Here is a 10,575-nt window from a genome sequence, read left to right on the forward strand (position 1 = left end):
GGGAATATATATATATATATATATATATATATACATATATATATATATATGTATATGTATATATATAAGTTTTTTGTGTTTTGTTTTTTGTTTTTGGTTAATGTGTTGAAAATACCTTCTCCCTGTGTTTGACTTGACTTTTTACTTTGTGTATCTCTTGATGTGCAGAAGTTTTAATAAAGTCAAATTTATCTATATTTTCCTTCAGGTTTTATACTTTTTTGGGGGTACAATTATTATGAAATTTTTCTCTAGCTTGGAGATATAAAGATATTCTACTTTATTTTCTTCTAAATAATTTAAACTTTTATTTTTCACACTTAGATCTTCATTCATCCATGAATTTTTTTTAGGATGTAGATTAGGGATGTAATTTTGTTTTGTTTTCTACATAGATAGCCAATTATTACAATACCATTTATTGAATAATCCATCTTATCCCCACTAATTTGTAATGTGTCCATTTTCCCCTTATACATAAGTCTGTTTATCCAATCCCATATATCTATTTGTATATTCACCTGCACCAAGATCATGATCTCTTACTTTTTATAGCTTTATGATAACTCATGATATTTGGTAGGGCCAAACTACCCATTTTGTTCTTCAAAATTTTCTGGGGGTTTTGTGTCATTTTTTTCTTCCATATAAATTTTAGAATCAGCTTTTTAAGTTTCATAGAAATTTCTGTTGGATTTTTATTGGAATCGAATTGATATATTAATTTGAGAAGACTTTATGTTATTGAATCTTTCCATCAATGAACATGGTATAGGCGACCGGGGGAAGATGGTGGAAGAGTAAGACGTGGAGATCACCTTCCTCCCCACAGATGCACCAGAAATACATCTACACGTGGAACAACTCGTACAGAACACCTACTGAACACCGGCAGAAAACCTCAGACCTCCCAAAAGGCAAGAAACTCCCCGGGTACCTGGGCCTGAGTGAGCCAGAGTCCACGAAGCAGCTGCTCCTTTAACCCTGTCCTGTCTGAGCGAAGAACAGATGCCCTCCTGCGACCTACATGCAGAGGCGGGGCCAAATCCAAAGCCGAGCCCCGGGAGCTGTGAGAACAAAGAAGAGAAAGGGAAATTTCTCCCAGCAGCCTCAGAAGCAGCAGATTAAAGCTCCACAATCAACTTGATGTACTCTGCATCTGTGGAATACATGAATAGACAATGAATCTACCCAAATTGAGGAGGTGGACTTTGAGAGCAAGATTTATGATTTTTTTCCCCTTTTTCTCTTATTGTGAGTGTGTATGTGTATGCTTCTGTGTGAGATTTTGTCTGTATAGCTTTGCTTCCAACATTTGTCCTAGGGTTCTATCTGTCCATTTTTTTTTGTTTGTTTGTTTTTTAGTTTTTTTTCTTAATAATTATTTTTTATTTAAATAACTTTATTTTATTTTATCTTACTTTATTTTATTTTACTTTGTCCTCTTTCTTTCCCTTCTTTTCCTTCCTTCCTCCCTCCCTCCCTCCCGCCCTCCTTTCTTTCTTTCTTTCTTCCTTTCTTTCTTTCTACTTCTACTAATTCTTTCTTTCTGCTTTTTCTCCCTTTTATTCTGAGCTGTGTGGATGAAAGGCTCTTGGTGCTGCAGCCAGGGGTCAGTGCTGTGCCTCTGAGGTGGGAGAGTCAACTTCAGGACACTGGTCCACAAGAGACTTCCCAGCTCCACATAATATCAAATGGCGAAAATATCCCAGAGATCTCCATCTCAACACCAGCACCCACTTTCACTCAGCAAGCTACAGTGCTGGACACCCTATGCCAAACAACTAGCAAGACAGGAACACAACCCCACCCATTGGCAGAGAGGCTGCCTAAAATCATAATAAGTCCAAAGACACCCCAAAACACACCAGACATGGAACTGCCTACCAGAAAGACAAGATCCAGCCTCATCCACCAGAACACAGGCACTAGTCCCCTCCACCAGGAAGCCTACACAACCCACTGAACCAACCTTAGCCACTGGGGACAGACACCAAAAACAACGGGAACTACGAACCTGCAACCTGCAAAAAGGAGACCTCAAACACAGTAAGCTAAGCAAAATGAGAAGACAGAAAAACACACAGCAGATGAAGGAGCAAGATAAAAACCCACCAGACCTAACAAATGAAGAGGAAATAGGCAGTCTACCTGAAAAAGAAATCAGAAAAATGATAGTAAAGATGATCCAAAATCTTGGAAATAGAATAGACAAAATGCAAGAAACATTTAACAAGGACCTAAAAGAACTAAAGATGAAAAAAGCAACGATGAACAACAAAAAAATGAATTAAAAATACTCTAGATGGGATCAATAGCAGAATAACTGAGGCAGAAGAATGGATAAGTGACCTGGAAGATAAAAGAGTGGAAATAACTACTGCAGAGCAGAATAAAGAAAAAAGAATGAAAAGAACTGAAAACAGTCTCAGAGACCTCTGGGATAACATTAAACGCACCAACATTTGAATTATAGGGGTTCCAGAAGAAGAAGAGAAAAAGAAAGGGACTGAGAAAATATTTGAAGAGATTATAGTTGAAAACTTCCCTAATATGGCAAAGGAAATAGTTAATCAAGTCCAGGAGGTACAGAGAGTCCCATACAGAATAAATCCAAGGAGAAATACACCAAGACACATATTAGTCAAACTATCAAAAATTAAATACAAAGAAAACATATTAAAAGCAGCAAGGGAAAAACAACAAATAACACACAAGGGAATCCCCATAAGGTTAACAGCTGATCTTTCAGCAGAAACTCTGCAAGCCAGAAGGGGCTGGCAGGACATATTTAAAGTGATGAAGGAGAAAAACCTGCAACCAAGATTACTCTACCCAGCAAGGATCTCATTCAGATTGGATGGAGAAATTAAAACCTTTACAGACAAGCAAAAGCTGAGAGAGTTCAGCACCACAAAACCAGCTTTACAACAAATGCTAAAGGAACTTCTCTAGGCAAGAAACACAACAGAAGGAAAAGACCTACAATAACAAACCCACAACAATTAAGAAAATGGGAATAGGAACATACATATCGATAATTACCTTAAATGTAAATGGACTAAATGCTCCCACCAAAAGACACAGATTGGCTGAATGGATACAAAAACAAGACCCATATATATGCTGTCTACAAGAGACCCACTTCAGACCTAGAGACACATACAGACTGAAAGTAAGGGGATGGAAAAAGATATTCCATGCAAATGGAAAACAAAAGAAAGCTGGAGTAGCAATTCTCATATCAGACAAAATAGACTTTAAAATAAAGACTATTAGAAGAGACAAAGAAGGACACTACATAATGATCAAGGGGTTGATCCAAGAAGAAGATATAACAATTGTAAATATTTATGCACCCAACATAGGAGCACCTCAATACATAAGGCAAATACTAACAGCCATAAAAGGGGAAATCGACAGTAACACACTCATAGTAGGGGACTTTAACACCCCACTTTCCCCAATGGGCAGATCATCCAAAATGAAAATAAATAAGGAAACACAAGCTTTAAATGATACATTAAACAAGACGGACTTAATTGATATTTATAGGACATTCCATCCTAAAACAACAGAATACACATTTTTCTCAAGTGCTCATGGAACATTCTCCAGGATAGATCATATCTTGGGTCACAAATCAAGCCTTGGTAAATTTAAGAAAATTGAAATTGTATCAAGTATCTTTTCTGACCACAACGCTATGAGAGTAGATACCAATTACAGGAAAAGATCTGTAAAAAATACAAACACATGGAGGCTAAACAATACACTACTTAATAATGAAGTGATCACTGAAGAAATCAAAGAGGAAATCAAAAAATACTTAGAAACAAATGACAATGGAGACACGATGACCCAAAACCTATGGGATGCAGCAAAAGCAGTTCTAAGAGGGAAGTTTACAGCAATACAATCCTACCTTAAGAAACAGGAAACATTTCTAATAAACAACCTAACCTTGCACCTAAAGCAATTAGAGAAAGAAGAACAAAAAGCCCCCAAAGTTAGCAGAAGGAAAGAAATCATAAAAATCAGATCAGAAATAAATGAAAAAGAAATGAAGGAAACGATAGCAAAGGTCAATAAAACTAAAAGCTGGTTCTTTGAGAAGATAAACAAAATTGATAAACCATTAGCTAGACTCATCAAGACAAAAAGGGAGAAGACTCAAATCAATAGAATTAGAAATGAAAAAGGAGAAGTAACAACTGACACTGCAGAAACACAAAAGATCATGAGAGATTACTACAACCAACTCTATGCCAATAAAATGGACAACGTGGAAGAAATGGACAAATTCTTAGAAATGCACAACCTGCCAAGACTGAATCAGGAAGAAATAGAAAATATGAACAGACCAATCACAAGCACTGAAATTGAAACTGTGATTAAAAATCTTCCAACAAACAAGAGCCCAGGACCAGATGGCTTCACAGGCGAATTCTATCAAACATTTAGAGAAGAGCTAACACCTATCCTTCTCAAACTCTTCCGAAATATAGAAGGAGGAACACTCCCAAACTCATTCTACGAGGCCACCATCACCTTGATACCAAACCCAGACAAGGATAAAACAAAGAAAGAAAACTACAGGCCAATATCACTGATGAACATAGATGCAAAAATCCTCAACAAAATACTAGCAAACAGAATCCAACAGCACATTAAAAGGATCATACACCATGATCAAGTGGGGTTTATTCAAGGAATGCAAGGATTCTTCAATATATGCAAATCAATCACTGTGATACACCATATTAACAAATTGAAGGAGAAAAACCATATGATCATCTCAATAGATACAGAGAATGCTTTCGACAAAATTCAACACCCATTTATGATAAAAACCCTGCAGAAAGTAGGCATAGAGGGAACTTTCCTCAACATCATAAAGGCCATATATGACAAACCCACAGCCAACATCGTCCTCAATGGTGAAAAACTGAAAGCATTTCCACTAAGATCAGGAACAAGACAAGGTTGCCCACTCTCTCCACTCTTATTCAACATAGTTTTGGAAGTTTTAGCCACAGCAATCAGAGAAGAAAAGGAAATAAAAGGAATCCAAAGCGGAAAAGAAGAAGTAAAGCTGTCACTGTTTGCAGATAACATGATACTATACATAGAGAATCCTAAAGATGCTACCAGAAAACTACTAGAGCTAATCAATGAATTTGGTAAAGTAGCAGGATACAAAATTAATGCACAGAAATCTCTGGCATTCCTATACACTAATGATGAAAAATCTGAAAGTGAAATCAAGAAAACACTCCCATTTACCATTGCAACAAAAAGAATAAAATATCTAGGAATAAACCTACCTAAGGAGACAAAAGACCTGTATGCAGAAAATTATAAGACACTGATGAGAGAAATTAAAGATGATACAAATAGATGGAGAGATATACCATGTTCTTGGATTGGAAGAATCAACATTGTGAAAATGACTCTACTACCCAAAGCAATCTACAGATTCAATGCAATCCCTATCAAACTACCACTGGAATTTTCCCCTGAACTAGAACAAAAAATTTCACAATTTGTATGGAAACACAAAAGACCCTGAATAGCCAAAGCAATCTTGAGAATGAAAAACGGAGCTGGAGGTATCAGGCTCCCTGACTTCAGACTATACTACAAAGCTACAGTAATCAAGAAAGTATGGTACTGGAACAAAACCAGAAATATAGATCAATGGAACAGGGTAGAAAGCCCAGAGATAAACCCACGCACAAATGGTCACCTTATCTTTGATAAGGGAGGCAGGACTGTACAGTGGAGAAAGGACAGCCTGTTCAATAAGTGGTGCTGGGAAAACTGGACAGCTACATGTAATAGTATGAGGTTAGATCACTCCCTAACACCATACACAAAAATAAGCTCAAAATGGATTAAAGACCTAAATGTAAGGCCAGAAACTATCAAACTCTTAGAGGAAAACATAGGCAGAACACTCTATGGCATAAATCACAGCAAGATCCTTTTTGACCCACCTCCTAGAGAAATGGAAATAAAAACAAAAATAAAGAAATGGGACCTAATGAAACTTCAAAGCTTTTGCACAGCAAAGGAAACTATAAACAAGACCAAAAGACAGCCCTCAGAATGGGAGAAAATATTTGTAAATGAGGCAACTGACAAAGGATCAATCTCCAAAATTTATAAGCCATTCATGCAGCTCAATAACCAAAAAAAAAAAACCCAATCCAAAAATGGGCAGAAGACCTAAATAGACATTTCTCCAAAGAAGATATACAGACTGCCAACAAACACATGAAAGAATGCTCAACATCATTAATCATTAGAGAAATGCAAATCAAAACTACAATGAGATATCATCTCACACCAGTCAGAATGGACATCATCAAAAAATCTAGAAACAATAAATGCTGGAGAGGGTGTGGAGAAAAGGGAAGACTCTTGCACTGCTGGTGGGAATGTGAATTGGTACAGCCACTATGGAGAACAGTATGGAGGTTCCTTAGAAAACTACAAATAGAACTACCATATGACCCAGCAATCCCACTACTTGGAATATACCCTTAGAAAACCATAATTCAAAAAGAGTCATGTACCAAAATGTTCATTGCAGCTCTATTTACAATAGCGCGGAGATGGAGACAACCTAAGTGTCTATCATCGGATGAATGGATAAAGAAGATGTGGCACATATATACAATGGAATATTACTCAGCCATAAAAAGCAACGAAATTGAGCTATTTGTAATGAGGTGGATAGACCTAGAGTCTGTCATACAGAGTGAAGTAAGTCAGAAAGAGAAAGACAAATACTGTATGCTAACACATATATATGGAATTTAAGAAAAAAAATGTCATTAAGAACCTAGGGGTAAGACAGGAATAAAGACACAGACCTACTAGAGAATGGACTTGAGGATATGGGGAGGGGGAAGGGTAAGCTGTGACAAAGCGAGAGAGAGGCATGGACATATATACACTACCAAACGTAAGGTAGATAGCTAGTGGGAGGTAGCCACATATCACAGGGAGATCAGCTCAGTGCTTAGTGGCCGCCTGGAGGGGTGGGATAGGGAGGGTGGGACGGAGGGAGACGCAAGAGGGAAGGGATATGGGAACAGATGTATATGTATAACTGATTCACTTTGTTATAAAGCAGAAACTATCACACCATTGAAAAGCAATTATAGTCCAATAAAGATTAAAAAAACATAAAAAATAAAAAAAGTAAAGTATAGAAAAAAATGAACATGGTATATCACAACATTAATTCAGATCCTTCAATGCTATTTTTAAGTCTTCCCCATAAAATTATAGCATATCTTTTCTTAGATTTATCCCTAGATTTAAAAAAACCACACTTTATTGATATTTTGAGGGTTATATTTTTTTCTATTACATTTTCTATGTGGTTATTGCTAGTCCATAGGGGCATAACTCATGTCCGTATAAACTCTTCCTGAGCTCTCTTATTGATTCTAACTTTGTATGGACTCTCATTTTCTTTAGGCAATCACATCATTTACAAATAAGAAGAGGTTTCAGGTTTCCTTCCCAAGTTTTATGCTTCTTATTTCCTTTCTTTTCTTATTTGATCAGTTAGGACTTTTATCACAATATTGAAGTGAAGCAGTCATAGTAGGTGAAATGTTTTATTAAGATTGTGCTTTCTATAGGTATATGGTGTTAAGGAAGTTCCCTTATAATCCTGGTTTGCAGAGATTTTTTAAAGCTTGATGAATATTACATTTTATAAAATGACTTTCCTGCATCTATTAAGATAAGTATATACTTATCTCCTTTAATCTGTATTTAAAGTGTATGACATAGATTTTCTTATAAACTCTTTGGTTTTTATACACTGACAAATGATTTGCTGATGTTTTATTTTGGACTTTATATCTCTTTGCAAATATATGCTTTTCTTTTACAATCCTTGTCTGGCTTTAATATTAGTGTTAGACTAACCTTACAAAATGAGTTGGAAATATTACTTCTTTTATTCTCTGAAGCAGAGATTACCAGATGTGCTATAAAAACACAATCCACTTTTAAATCGCCTGCAAAAGACTCACAAAACCAAGCTTAATTTTTTATTAGGCAAGGTCAAATACTTACATTGATTGAGTTTTCTGACATATTTGGGTTTACTTCTACCCTTTCATTTTAGGTTTTCTGATTGCCTTTTTTTATTCTCGCTTATTTTCTTTTACTTCCTTTCATCTATTGGACTAATAAGATAATTACATTTTTCCCTCCCTTATGCTGTTTTATAAACTAGATTGTTTTCCTACCATTTTAGTTATTACTCTTAAATGTTTACCAAAATATTTAACCATAAATTTTACTGCCAACATTTAGCTATGTAATATTTCTATCTTTCTGGCAAACATTACTTTCTGCTTTTACTACCAAGGAACAATGCCCCCACTCCATCTTTTTTTTGTGTGTGTGTGAATAATATTTTAGTCATTTTTGTTTACAGCTGAAACTCTGGGAACTCAAAATTAACATCCTTGCCCGTGAGCTTGTTATAGACACCAGAAAACATTTCAACCTTGTGTTCCACATTGTTCTGCTGTGCTTTATTCAAACGAACCTTTATGAGTCGGCTGCCATCCAGCTTCATGTGGATTCTCTTGCCCACGATCTCACTTGGGAAAACCAAGTCCTTCAGGATGGCGTCATGCACGGCTGCCAGAGTGTGGCTCCTGGGACGTTTTTGCTTATTTTTTGTATGGCTTTTTCGAGTTGGCTTAGGCAGAATTCTCTGAACGATAAAGACAACATGCTTCTGCTGAACTTCTCCAACTCACGCACTAGCCAGATCTGGATTTTCTGGAAGGATTTCAGATGAGGAACAGGAACAAAGATTATGATAGCTTTCTGACAACCAACATCTTCAATTTCCTTGGCGGCCGTGATGTTCAGCTCCTGCATCTGGGCCTTGAGGTCCGAGTTCATCTCCAGCTCCGGGAGGGCCTGGGAGATGCCAGACTTGAACTCGTCTGGCTCCTCGTCATGGGCTTCATGATCTTCACGCTGGAACTGAACATGGCTGGGACCTTGACGACACGGCACCCCACTCCATCTTTTTATTGTGTTTAGAGCTTTTATTGTACTTTAAAAAATTCAAAATAGTTATTTTTATTTGTGTGTGTGTGTGTGCTGTTCCATTCCTTCTGGGTTCATTTTTTCTTCTTGAGATAAATCATTTAATAGTTCCCTTTGTGAGGATCAGTAGTTGGTAAATACTCCAAGTTTTTGTGTGGTGAAATGACTCTTTTGTTTCTACAACTGAAAGGTTGTTCGGGCATAAGAGTGTAGATTGACAGTTATTTCCTGTCAGCCCTGAAGATATTATTGTTATTTTTTGGCATTGATTGCAGCTGAGGAAAAGTCTGCTATCTGAGAGCTTTAAAAGTCTTATTTTCTTTGATGTTCTGCAGGTTCATTTTAATGTTGACATGTGGATTTATTTTTATATATTCAGTTCAAGACTTTGCACTTCCAGTCTGAGGACTTACGTCTTTTTCAATTTTACAAAACTACTATTTATTGTGGTTTCAGATCTTTCTTTCTCCTTCATTCTGTTTCTTCCTAAATTACTATTTCATAACTTCTCCTCTTTCTTCAAACCTTTAACACCTCCACTACCCTCATCATCCAAAAGGAAACCTTCACCTTCTTCCCCAAGTTAGCTTCTCTCGTGTTAACTTTCTTTTCTTTCTCTTAAATTCAATCTATTAACAATCCTATTGGCTCTAATTTAAAAATAAACCCAGAAAGCGACCACTTCTCACCTCTCTCACTATCACCACCCTATGCTAAGCCACCATTGTCTTTCTGCTTCACCCTTGTTCCCCATAGTCTATTCTTAGCACTTAAAATTTTAAATTGCATCTCCCCCCCTACTGTCCTCCTTGTCTTCTCCATTTTTCATTTTTCTCAATGGAACTTACACAATTAAAAAAAATATATATATATATATATATACACACACACACATACATGGTCCCTTCTTCTTCTTTTTCTTTCTTCTTCTTCTTCTCCTCCTTCTCCCTTCTCATTCTTATTCTTATTCTTTTCACTGTTTCTCTTTCTCACTAATATATAAGTTCTGGTGAGATAAGAATAAGGATGCTTAGAAGCATAAGGATTTTGATTTGTTTTGTTAACCCTGTATACTCAGCACCTAGAACAGTGTCACACATAGTAAGATTTCATTACATATTTGTTTAATAAATACATATATATTTTTAAAAATTTTTTGTTATTTATCTTTGGCTGCGTTGGGTCTTTGTTGCTGCGCACAGGCTTTCTCTAGTTGTGGTGAGCGGGGGGCTACTCTTCGTTGCAGTGCACGGGCTTCTCATTGCGGTGGCTTCTCTTGTTGCAGAGCATGGGCTCTAGGAACAAGGGCTTCAGTTGTTGCAGCATGCAGGCTCAGTAGTTGCAGCATGTAGGCTCAGTAGTTGTGGCGCACGGGCTTAGTTGCTCCACGGCCTGTGGGATCTTCCCAGACCAGGGATTGAACCCATGTCCCCTGCATTGGCAGGCGGATTCTTAACCACTGTACCACAAGGGAAG

General features: G+C 36.9%; 1 pseudogene across 1 annotated transcript; it reads right to left on the minus strand.

Moving 5' to 3' along the window:
• Positions 1 to 8,464: 8,464 nt before the first annotated feature.
• Positions 8,465 to 9,041, minus strand: LOC307054760 (small ribosomal subunit protein eS7-like; annotated as a pseudogene). Its single transcript has one exon. The product of its transcript is annotated as a small ribosomal subunit protein eS7-like (transcript).
• Between the last annotated feature and the right edge of the window lie 1,534 nt (positions 9,042 to 10,575).

The sequence above is a fragment of the Hyperoodon ampullatus genome, assembly GCF_949752795.1.
Source record: "Hyperoodon ampullatus genome assembly, chromosome: 6".
NCBI lineage: Eukaryota > Metazoa > Chordata > Mammalia > Artiodactyla > Ziphiidae > Hyperoodon > Hyperoodon ampullatus.